The 13,550-nt window shown below is 43.0% G+C and overlaps 1 protein-coding gene across 1 annotated transcript in view; it reads right to left on the bottom strand.

The window, feature by feature from the left end:
* The window catches only part of LOC126483633 (waprin-Thr1), a 185,716-nt gene that overhangs the window by 78,802 nt on the left and 93,364 nt on the right, over nt 1-13,550 (bottom strand). The window lies entirely within an intron of this gene.

The following is a 13,550-nucleotide window of genomic DNA, read 5'->3' on the forward strand; positions in this document are numbered from 1 at the left end:
CGTAGCATAAGATTTATTTGCATCTTCAGCATTATACAGTAGACGCTCGAGCGAGCGACGATTGTCACACACACGAGTTTCGCACTCTCGCTGAAGTGGTTCCTACAGATCTACAGTCACGCTCAAACCTCTCCAGTTGGAACAGCGAGCGTGACGACGAGAACTAATTCAGAGCCAACAAGACTCTCGTACATGTGTTCCTGAAGCATCCTCACTGGAATAATTCCAAATATGAAAGACATGTCCCCTATAACGGATCTTTTACGTTGGGATACATTTATTTTATTTTTTGTTAGATGTTTTCGTTAAATAGCTGAATAAATTGTAATTAGGAATAATTTAATTAAGCACAGTAGAGAAGATAAAGTCAAAGAGATGCTCATTGGGCGAACATTGTCGTAATGTAACGTCATTGCGTTGTTCGGTTGTTAAAACAAGTCGTTTGTGTTCCGTTCTGCTATCCGGTCGTGCTCGTATCTGAAAGGAATTAATTCGGGGACTAGAGTAAACTTTCACATAATACTTACGATTCGATGTTCCGACAAAAGGGATTAACGTCAGTGTTAATTTGAATTGTGGGCGACAGGATTAGTTTTGACAGATACAAGAAAACGGACTTAACGAAAGTTTTTCGCATATAATCCTTGAACGTGACTTTTAATTTAATTAATGATTACGGGCTCATTAAAAGCTATTATCTCATAATTAGGATCAATCCCTCTTTCCTCCTACATAGTGATCATTCATTAACATTTACGTCGTAAGAAAAAAGATTGTTAATAAAAGTGATGTTAAATAACAATTACGTGTTATTCCGTTAGTGTGGAACCTACGTAATATCTCTGAAATGACATTGATATATAATTTGTGTTAAATACTGAACTGAGCTAGGAAGTAAATTGAAATTAGTGAACATTTGATACTGAGACTATAGAAGTAGAAGCGCTTAAGGTTTCTCTTCTCTAAAATGGCAAAATAGGTACGAAGTTTAACTCAATAGTCGACATTATGTATTGCAAAGACATTAGCATCTCATACTTATTTTGAAGACACGCTGTTAAAACAAAGGAACGTTGAGTCTCTGTACGAGTAATAAAATTAAATCTAAAAACATAATTAATAACGGTGAACCCCGCTTTAACAAACTGTATTGCTTGTCGTCATCGGGCAATAACTGCTCAACCCTGGTGACTTGTGTGGTGAAATTAGAAGTCGGGCATATAAAACAAACTTAAAAATCCATTCAAGCTACGTTGGAGTCAGCATAACACGACGTGGGCAGTTATACCCCTCAAGTCTGTGAGAGTATTCGTCAAGTCATTCGAGCAAAACTCGTTCAGATTGCCTATGGTGAGGCTTGCCAGGCATCCGGCTGTAGCCGGATATGTCCCGCATTTTAAGATCGTGTCCGGTCACATATATCTGGATTTTGTTAGGCTTTTTAGCTAATAAGTAGAGAACGCACAACGAAGGCCCGTTCCAAGCTAATGACGTAAGAGCGAGTAATAAAGTATAAGGAGGAATCACGAGATGTGCTATAAGAAAACATAGATACACCATCGAATGCTATTCTAGAAAGTACATAAAGTTGGATGACTTAATTCTTTGATTAATGGCACAACTTCACGAAATTCATGAAAAACGACGAATTTAAAACGCTTTTGGTTCATGGAAAGTGGACAGCTCATTTCAGATCACATCATAATGAAGAATTTTATTCGGAATTATTGGAGCTGGCAGAATACTACTTTGCTATTCCAGGCCACAATGTCAACGTTAAAAGGGTGTTCAGTTTCATAATCCCCCAACGGACAAAGGAACGCAAAACGGAACCCTGTCAAGAGTTCCACGAACTCATTTACAAGAAAAATAACATTCTTGATGATGTGGATTCAAATAAGAAATATTAGTACCTAACTAGATATTATTGTTATTTTTTGTAAATTTTGGGGAAATTCCCATTGTTATTGTACATCTTTTCGTTTTTAGTGGCAGAAGAATAGATATTTGTTTCTTGGTTAATGAAGATCCTTTTTACTTTTAACATAAAATTATCTTAGAAATAAAACTGAGCAGTTATGAAAACTGAGCGCTTCGTTGCAGTTATAATTGTCAAATTATATGGCTGTTAAGTGATTATTTCCAGTTTAAGCACGTTTAAATCTGATCTTAGTTGGAAACGGGCTTTAATTGACTATTTAGAGACGATTGAAAATACCCAAATGACTATTTCTGTTTAAAGTAGGTAGCCCGGCTTTTGGGCAAAATGTCCGGCAAAATATTACACCGACACCGGCTTTTCTATTTTTGGACCTGGCAACACAATCTGTGGTCTGCTGAAAGCGAAAACACTAAAGCACGTGATCAGGCCATAGGGAGATATTTCAGGGGTCTCCCACGAATTTCTCCATCACTTCGATCATGTGAGTTTCCTGACGTATTGGTGAATGCCATCGATATGTACCAATACATACCGCAGCTTATCAGTCCAGACGCCGTATTTCCAGCCTTTGGGGGTTCAATGGCATCCCTGGTAATCTCTGTATCCATCGACGTGCCTTGAGCAGAGATACATGTATGAGGTGATGGTGTCTGTTCGCCACAATGAGGATGTTATTCTGAATGGTCCGGCTGATGACTGACTCATTGAATTAACGAGTGATTGCTTCATCTTGGTTCATCTGTTCGCTTTTACCATCTGAAACAGTCGGTAGGAATCCCAGACATCAACATATTGCCTGTGGTAACCAACTGTTGGTGACCGATTCTCCTGAATGAGGGTACTTACTCACCGTACATGGTTGACGGGTTGACACGGAGCAGTGCGGAAAACTCATTCCATACACGACCATGGATAAGAAGTTTCCCATACGTTAGGCACCGAAGAGCCGGCCTTGGTAATATCCGCTAGAAGAGCGCCTCTTGCCTATCCTGCGATCGAAATTCACATCTATGGCTAGCACAAGCCAGTTAAAAGGTAAGTTCAAACTTTCAGGAAACATTCCTCGCACACAAATAAAGAAAAGATGTTATGTGAACATGTGTTCGGAAACGCTTAGTTACCATGTAGGAGCTCATTTTAGTTTCGTCAGTATGTACTGACTTCCTCGATTCACCGCCAGTTGGCCCAAATGAAGGAAGGTAATATTGACTTCGGTGCTTGTGTTGACATGCGACTCATTGCTCTACAGTACTAGCATCAAGCACATCAGTAGTAGCATCAACAGGTTATTGTTCATGACGAACGTTGTTTTGCAGTCAGTGCATTGTTTACAAATGCGGAGTTGGCAGATGCCCATTTGATGTATGGCTTAGCACGGGGAAATAGCCGTGGCGCGGTACGTTTGTATCGAGACAGATTTCCAGAACGAAGGTGTCCCGACAGGAAGACGTTCGAAACAATTGACCGGCGTCTTAGGGAGCACGGAACATTCCAGCCTATGACTCGCGACTGGGGAAGACCTAGAGCAACGAGGACATCTGCAATGGACGAGGCAATTCTTCGTGCAGTTGACGATAACCCTAATGTCAGCGTCAGAGAAGTTGCCGCTGTACAAGGTAACGTTGACCACGTCACTGTATGGAGAGTGCTACGGGAGAACCAGTTGTTTCCATACCACGTACAGCGTGTACAGGCACTATCAGCAGCTGATTGGCCTCCACGGGTACACTTCTGCGAATGGTTCATCCAACAATGTGTCAATCCTCATTTCAGTGCAAATGTTCTCTTTACGGATGAGGCTTCATTCCAACGTAATCAAATTGTAAATTTTCACAGTCAACATGTGTGGGCTGACGAGAATCCGCACGCAGTTGTGCAATCACGTCATCAACATAGATTTTCTGTGAACGTATGGGCAGGCGTTGTTGGTGATGTCTTGATTGGGCCCCATGTTCTTCCACCTACGCTCAATGGAGCACGTTATCATGATTTCATACGGGATACTCTACCTGTTCTGCTAGAACATGTACCTTTACAAGTACGACACAACATGTGGTTCATGCACGATGGAGCTCCATCACATTTCAGTCGAAGTGTTCCTACGCTTCTCAACAACAGATTCGGTGACAGATGGATGGTGCAGGCGGACCAATTCCATGGCCTCCACGCTCTCCTGACCTCAACCCTCTTGACTTTCATTTATGTGGGCATTTGAAAGCTCTTGTCTACGCAAGCCCGGTACCAAATGTAGAGACTCTTCGTGCTCGTATTGTGGACGGCTGTGATACAATACGCCATTCTCCAAGGCTGCATCAGCGCATCAGGTATTCCATGCGACGGAGAGTGGATGCGTGTATCCTCGCTAACGGAGGACATATTGAACATTTCCTGTAACAAAGTGTTTGAAGTCACGCTGGTACGTTCTGTTGCTGTGTGTTTCCATTCCATGATTAATGTGATTTGAAGAGAAGTAATAAAATGAGCTCTAACATGAAAAGTAAGCGTTTCCGGACACATGTCCACATAACATATTTTCTTTCTTTGTGTGTGAGGAATGTTTCCTGAAAGTTTGGCCGTACCTTTTTGTAACACCCTATATATATATATATATATATATATATATATATATATATATATATATATATATATATATATATACTCCTGGAAATGGAAAAAAGAACACATTGACACCGGTGTGTCAGACCCACCATACTTGCTCCGGACACTGCGAGAGGGCTGTACAAGCAATGATCACACGCACGGCACAGCGGACACACCAGGAACCGCGGTGTTGGCCATCGAATGGCGCTAGCTGCGCAGCATTTGTGCACCGCCGCCGTCAGTGTCAGCCAGTTTGCCGTGGCATACGGAGCTCCATCGCAGTCAACACTGGTAGCATGCCGCAACAGCGTGGACGTGAACCGTATGTGCAGTTGGCGGACTTTGAGCGAGGGCGTATAGTGGGCATGCGGGAGGCCGGGTGGACGTACCGCCGAATTGCTCAACACGTGGGGCGTGAGGTCTCCACAGTACATCGATGTTGTCGCCAGTGGTCGGCGGAAGGTGCACGTGCCCGTCGACCTGGGACCGGACCGCAGCGACGCACGGATGCACGCCAAGACCCTAGGATCCTACGCAGTGCCGTAGGGGACCGCACTGCCACTTCCCAGCAAATTAGGGACACTGTTGCTCCTGGGGTATCGGCGAGGACCATTCGCAACCGTCTCCATGAAGCTGGGCTACGGTCCCGCACACCGTTATCCCGTCTTCCGCTCACGCCCCAACATCGTGCAGCCCGCCTCCAGTGGTGTCGCGACAGGCGTGAATGGAGGGACGAATGGAGACGTGTCGTCTTCAGCTATGAGAGTCGCTTCTGCCTTGGTGCCAATGATGGTCGTATGCGTGTTAGGCGCCGTGCAGGTGAGCGCCACAATCAGGACTGCATACGACCGAGGCACACAGGGCCAACACCCGGCATCATGGTGTGGGGAGCGCTCTCCTACACTGGCCGTACACCACTGGTGATCGTCGAGGGGACACTGAATAGTGCACGGTACATCCAAACCGTCATCGAACCCATCGTTCTACCATTCCTAGACCGGCAAGGGAACTTGCTGTTCCAACAGGACAATGCTCGTCCGCATGTATCCCGTGCCACCCAACGTGCTCTAGAAGGTGTAAGTCAACTACCCTGGCCAGCAAGATCTCCGGATCTGTCCCCCATTGAGCATGTTTGGGACTGGATGAAGCGTCGTCTCACGCGGTCTGCACGTCCAGCACGAACGCTGGTCCAACTGAGGCGCCAGGTGGAAATGGCATGGCAAGCCGTTCCACAGGACTACATCCAGCATCTCTACGATCGTCTCCATGGGAGAATAGCAGCCTGCATTGCTGCGAAAGGTGGATATACACTGTACTAGTGCCGATATTGTGCATGCTCTGTTGCCTGTGTCTATGTGCCTGTGGTTCTGTCAGTGTGATCATGTTATGTATCTGACCCCAGGAATGTGTCAATAAAGTTTCCCCTTCCTGGGACAATGAATTCACGGTGTTCTTATTTCAATTTCCAGGAGTGTATATATATATTCAGTGGTCATGAGTGTATATAGAGATGACAATAAAATCTCTTGCACAAACGCAACAACAAAAGACCACTTGTCTGGACAACAAGGATAAATCGGTAGTAGCAGATGATTCATTGTGGCCAAGGAACTATCACAATCGTTTTTTTGGTATTGCCGTTTTATCCAGATACAATTATTAGGCTACTATATAAGAATGTACTGAGAGGCCATAGAAATTTTAAATTACAAAAAAATTAACAAAAAAGAAGAAGGATTGAAACTAGACAAGTTGTGGGCTTAGCGCTAAACAAAGCAAATAGTGCCAATTTTTGCCCACTACTAGCTCCACAGTTTAGGACGGATTGTAGGGACAGAGATCAGAGTGAAATTGTTCTAGGTGCTTCTCCCAAAATTACCTTCAACTGTCAATCAGAGAATCGACTCTGAAGATGATATCTTGGACCTGATGATGACAGACTTGTACTTCTCGACTCAGCGTAGAACAGGGTATCAGTGGTTAAAGGCCGATACAGCATCTCTGAATACGCTGTAAACAGAATAGAGGGAAAGAGAGGAAGATCATTCTTATTAGCAAGAGCGAGAAGAGAAGATTTCAGATTCCTGATAAGTCAACACGAGGAGCAGACAATGTTGAGCGTCAATGGACAAAGATCACGAGCTTTGTATAATACGCTTTAGAGAGATGCAAGCAAAATTGTGGGGGTGGAAAATACCCACCGTGCTTCGACAACCGAAGTTCACAGCAAATTTAAACGTAGCCAAGGCCTCATAGACTAACAAAAACCAAACGAAGCCAAAATAAATGTAAGGGGGGGAGGGGGGGGGGGGCTATGCATGAAGCGTTCAGCGAAAACGAAAGTAAACTTCTGTCTACCAATTTAGCAGAAAATCCTAAGAAGTTTAACCTCGACCGGCAACTAACTTGGAAACCCCACCAACTAAACACGCAATAGAAAGCCCACAATAGACTAAAACTACTAACAGGCCAAACTTGGGGATTGTACCCCTCTGCTCTTCTCCACACCTATAAAACCCTGATCTGGCCCATCCTCTGCTATGCAGTTGTTGCATAGATCTGTACCACACCAAAGTTCTATAAGTCCCTCCAAATCCTTGAACGCCATTCACTCTGTCTTACTCTCCACATCCGTTTACCTTCCCTCACGTGGACCCTCTAACATCTCATCGAATCCCCACCTCTCCTCACCTACATCGAACACCTCCACATCTCCTGTACTGTCCACAAACTAGATCCCAGTTACCTCATTGTCTTCCTTCTGATCACCAACCCTGGTATGCTGCCGCACCTTCACAAACACAACCCTCCATCCGTACACCTCCACACACACCATATTCTATAGCAATTCAACCAACTCGCTCTCTCAGACAAAGAGATCCGTCATGATGTTTATCCCCCCTACCAACTTTAACTCTTCCCTTCCTATCCCACTGCGCATCATGTCTTCTCTCTCCTTTTCCTCTCCATCCATCCCCCTCCCTTTCCTCTTGCAGCCACGGCCTTACCCAAACACCACACTACTCTTCACCCCCTGTCTTTCCCATCGACTGTTTTTCCCACTATACACCTCAGCTCCTACCTCAAATCTCCATAGTTTTTCATATTTAACATACTCCTATCTTTCTACCCACATACCCCAACCCTAGGGAACATACTCTTTCCTCCGCCAGTACCTCTCATCCTACTGCAAGTCCTTCAGTTTCTAAGTGAAAGTGCAGTGAGTGCTTCGGAGTTTTTATTGGAATTTCACCTTCCTGTGATGTGTTTCTAAAATTTGTATATTTCTGGTTTTCTAAACTGTCCATCTCGGATTTTTAATTTAAAACAGAAAAACCACAAGTTTTGTTTATGTTTTCTCATTGTATTTTATTTTTAATTCGCTTGACTGAAGAACGGAGAACTGTACTGCTGACAGCCCACTTTCGGCCCATATGGGGCTAGGGGGATGAAATAAGAATAAAGGAAAAATAAAGCAGGACCGTCAGTGGCCTGTTGCGCGAATAGTGTCAACATGCACCAGCACGAGACCAAGATAAACAAGTGACCAATACAGAAGAAAAATCTTCAAGAGATTTAACAAGCAAACCGAGGAAGAGTTACGAAAAACAGTCAAACTGCTAGACCTACAAATTGTTGGGTTGGCAGAAGAGCCAACACCGTGTTACTAGAGGAGGCCGAAATGCACGCGTTTTAGCTCACGCAGGCTGGTGTGAGGAGGGAAGAACTATACTGACGTGAGGTCTGGAATATGACAAGGAATGAGAATTCAGAAAGCGGACGTAATTAGTTTCATACTTAACTTTAATCCATAAATGATGAAAGTCGCTCTTGACGATACATGATTCACAATATTATCTGTTCAGATTATAGTAACTGAATATGGCGCCTTGCTAGGTCGTAGCAAATGACGTAGCTGAAGGCTATGCTAAACTGTCGTCCCTGCAAATGAGAGCGTATGTGGTCAGTGAACCATCGCTAGCAAAGTCGGCTGTACAACTGGGGCGAGTGCTAGGGAGTCTATACTAGACTTGCCGTGTGGCGGCGCTCGGTCTGCAATCACTGATAGTGGCGACACGCGGGTCCGACATATACTAACGGACCGCCGATTTAAAGGCGACCACCTAGCAAGTGTGGTGTCTGGCGGTGACATGACACAAATCACCGAGGTTAGAAATTCTCGAAGAAGATGGTGAACAATATATAACCGAAATTTGAGAAGCAGAAGCAGAATTTATGCGACTGCACACCCGAAATTTAATGGAACGGTCATTGCTCCGCGGGAACGTGGATTACAACATGTTTGCACCAAGTGTATTATGTATGTATATTGTAAGTTGTCATTTCCTTGAGGATGTTAACACTGTAATGACTAAGAGTCTTACTTATTCTCTTGATTTAGATATCATGTGTTGGATCCTGATCTGAAGATGAAAGTTCAAGCGGTTGAAACTAGTAATCACTGTTTCCCACTTTGCGATCTTAGCCAAATAAATGTTTTAATAAAATCTACAACATTCAAGTTTACAAATCCGAAAAGCGGAAATTGACTCTAAACAACGAAAAGTGTGAACTCATCCACATGAGTACTGAAAGCAGTCCGCTAAATTACGGTTACACAGTAATCATACGAATGTAAAGGTTGTGAATTCAACTAAGTACTTGGGGATTACAATTACGAATAACTGAAACTGGAACGATCTCATAGATAATGTAGGGGAAAAAGCAAACCAAAGATTGCAATTTATTGCCAGAACACTTAGAAAGTGCAACTGGTATTCAAAAGAGACTGCTTACACCGTGCTTGTCCGTCCCGTCCTGTAGTGATTCTGTTTGATGTGGGAAACGAATGATATTGGACTGATGGAACACATCGGAAAGTTCAAAGTAGACTAGCTCATTTTGTATTATCACGAAGTAGGGGAGATAGTGGCATGGGCATGATACTTGAGTTCGGGTGGCAATCATTAAAACGAAGGAGTTTTTCATTACGATAGGACCTACTCGTGAAATTTCAATCAATACTTTGTTGGTACCAAGCTACTTAGGGAGAAGTGATCAGCATATTAAAATAACAGAAATCAGAGCTCACAAAGAAAGATTTAAGTGCTCGTGTTTCCACAGCGCCGTTCGAGAGTGGAACAGTACAGAAATAGCTTCAAGGTTTTTCGATGATTCCTCTGACAGGCAATTAAATGTGAATTGCAGAGTAATCACGCAGATGTAGATGTATTTTACATAGTCCTCCCCCTGCACCCTTATCCCACCTTTATTCGAGTACAACGCACAATTCGTTCACTTAACAATGTGAAACTGTCACAAAAGTTCTTCTTCCCCGTTTTGCAGTTCAATCAAGTGGCGGCAGGAGCTCACGCTCCGTTGTTTTTATTCGACAGTCAGGATACGCAGGGCAAAATAGCACAGTTTCTTCTTTTTAAAAACGTTGGGGAGAATGTCTTCAACACTTAATTCAGAGATGTTGCTCTATTTTGACTAGCGACACAACAACGTTGACACATCACGTTTGCACGCCCGCTGCCTGCTCACAACTGACTAGTAGAATGCACATCTACTGCTTACAGTCGTTGGTTCAAGCTTCCGCCGTAGCTTCTGCGCTGGCGGCGCTTATGCATCAACAATGAAATCGGTATCGGAACTTTCTGGATGGATGGCATACATCCAAGGTGCATTTCCTGTGACGATGTTGTATATGAATTCGGTATTTCCACGGACGAAGTTTTGGGCATTTCCTGTGACGATGTTGTGTATGAAGTCGGTACTTCGACGAACGAAGTTTTGGGCATTTTCTTGCAACAAATGATACGATCCTGTTTTTTAGTTTCTTTCAGACTGTGCGAAATCCGTTGCGAACAAATATTTTTCACAGATAATGCAAATGAAACATCTAACGCAAAAAAATGCTCGTGCGACTCATCCAAGAATATTAGTGAAGAGTGTGAGACACAGATAGGACTATCAGTGGATATTTTTCATATACAAAGAAGGGCAGCACATATTGTCACAGCCTTGTTTGGCCCATGGGAGAGCGTAACAGGGATGTTCAGAAGCCTGAATCGCCCAAAACTTGATAGAAGCCAACTATACCGCTAAAACTTACATTAAACTTTCAAGAACAGACACTCAGAAGCATACTACAGTCCCTAAGTACCACTCCCGTAGGGGCCACCACACTAAGATTAGAGTAAGGCATCTGATCAGTCATTCTTCCTGGGCTCCATATGCCAGTGGAACGGGAAGAAGCCCTAATAAGTGGTCCAATGGAATGAACCCTTTGTCACTCGTTTCAGAATAGTTTGCAGAATTCTACGATAATTACTGGGGTACAAGTAGTAGTAGTAGTAGTAGTAGTAGTGGCAGCTTTATTCATCCGTAGATCTCTTTTTACAAGGGTATGGAACATGTAAAAGTATTTACAAGTTTAGATCAATTTAAAATAAGCTAATTCGTATACACATACATTTACAGGTTTCTAGTTAGAGATAATCATTAGATTTACTCCTGGTATACAATAAATTTTTTACAAATAACTTATTAAATAATGTAAAGCCACACTGTTCACTCATATCTCACTATCTGTCACTGCAAACACTATTAACACATTGTTTCAAATAGTTCAAATGGCTCTGAGCACTATGGGACTTAACTTCTGAGGTCATCAGTCCCCTAGAACTTACAGCTACTTAAACCTAACCAACCTAAGGACATCACACACATCCACGTCCGAGGCAAGATTCGAACCTGCGACCGTAGTGGTCGCGCGGTTCCAGACTGTACCACCTAGAACCGCTCAGCCACTCCGGCCGCCCGAAGAATAGGAAGATGTAAATGTAGACGTAGTGCAGTTTTCGGTAGCAAGGATGGCTCCTATCACGGTAAGTCACATAACGTTCCTCTTCAATCATGTTAAGCACGGCGTCATCATTTTTTTTTGGAAGAACAACTGATTTTTATCGACGTTTACGAAATTCAACGCCACTGACGAAAGCACGACCACGACAGAATTCTGCAAATTCTAAACAGCTCTTTATGAACCCGTTATCTTACATAAACTTGATTTTTGCGATTCGAGGCACTAGTTGTTAAGTTTCACCTTTACTAATATGTTAAAAAATTATCCAACAAAAACTTATACTTGAAACTTCCATTTTTTCACTGTATTTGTTTCTTTAAATGCCAACTGTAAACATCTCGATCAGTTTTTGAGTTGTCATTGTTGTAACAACAACAACCTTTAAAAGAATAGGAATGACACAACTCAAGGACACCATCTAATAGCCGTTTTTAAAAATGCAAAAAATTTCTTGACATGAAATGGACATTCACTAGAAAAACAAGGTAGATTAGGGTTTAATGTAATATCAACGACTAGATTTACAGATGAAAACGTTCTCGGTGAAACGAAGGGTCCATACAGGATTAGGGCGTGACCCTTCAATAGAACTATTCCTGTATCCGCCTCGAACGATTTAGGAATGATGTTGTTGTTGTGGCGTTCAGTCCAGAGACTAGTTTGATGCAGCTCTCCATGCTAGTATATCCTGTGCAAGCCTCTTCATCTCCGCGTAACTACTGCAAAACTACGTCGTTCTGAATCTGCTTAGTGTATTTATGTCTTGGTTTCCCTCTACGATTTTTACTTCCACGCTTCCCTCTAATACTAAATTGGTGATCCCTTGATGCTTCAGAACATGTGCTACCAAACGATCCATTCTTTTAGTCAGGTTGTGCCACAAAGTCCTCTTCTCCACAATTATGTTCAGTACCTCCTCATTAGTTACGTGATCTACCCATGTAATATTCAGCATTCTTCTGTAGCACCACATTTCGAAGGCTTCTATTCTCTTCTTGTCTCAACTATTTATCGTCCATCTTTCACTTCCGCATATGGTAACACTCCTCACAAATACTTTCAGAAAATACTTCCTGACACTTAAATCTATACTCAATGTTAACAAATGTCTCTTCTTCAGAAACGCTTTCCTTTGCCATTACAAGCCTACATTTTACACACCCTCTCTACTTCGACCATCATCAGTTATTTTGCTCCCCAAATAGCAAATCTCATCTACTGCTTTAAGTATCTCATTTCCTAATCTAATTCCGTCAACATCACTTGATTTAATTCGGCAACATTTCATTATTCTCGTTTTGCTTTTGTTGATGTTCGTCTTACATCGTCCTTTCAAGACACTGTCCATTCCGTTCAACTGCCCTTCCAAGTCCTTTGCTGTCTCTGACACAATTACAATGTCATCGGCAAACCTTAAAGTTTTTATTTCTTCTCCATGGATTTTAATTTCTACTCCAAATTTTTCTTTTGTTTCCGTTACAGCTTGCTCAATATACGGATTGAATAACATCGGGGAGAGGCTACAACCCTGTCTTACTCCCTTCTCGACCACTGCTTCCCATTCATGCCCCTCGACTCGTTTAACTGCAGTCTGGTTTCTGCACAAGTTGTGAATAACCTTTCGCTCCCTGTATTTTACCTCTGCCACATTCATAATTTGAAAGAAAGTATTGCCGGCCGCTGCGACAGAGCCGTTCTAGGCGCTTCAGACAGGAACCGCGCTGCTGCTGCGGTCGCAGGTTCGAGTCCTGCCTCGGGCATGAATGTGTGTAATGTCCTTAGGTTAGTTAGGTTTACGTAGTTATAAGTTTAGAGGAGTGTGACCGCGGATGTTAAGTCCCATAGTGCTTAGAGCTACTTGAACAATTTGACCTGCTGGTACAAGGGCTACAACCCTGTCTCACTCCCTTTGCAACCACTGCTTCTCTTTCATGACCCTCGACTTTTACAACTGCCATCTGGTTTCTGTACAAATTGTAAATAGCCTTTCGCTCCCTGTATTTTACCCCTGCCACCTTCAGAATTTGAAACAGAGTATTCCAGTCAACATTGTCAAAAGCTTTCTCTAAGTCTACAAATGCTAGAAACGTAGGTTTGCTTTTCCTTAATCTATCTTCTAAGATAAGTCGTAGGGCC

This window comes from Schistocerca serialis, chromosome 1, assembly GCF_023864345.2.
Source record: "Schistocerca serialis cubense isolate TAMUIC-IGC-003099 chromosome 1, iqSchSeri2.2, whole genome shotgun sequence".
NCBI classification, from domain to species: Eukaryota; Metazoa; Arthropoda; class Insecta; order Orthoptera; family Acrididae; genus Schistocerca; species Schistocerca serialis.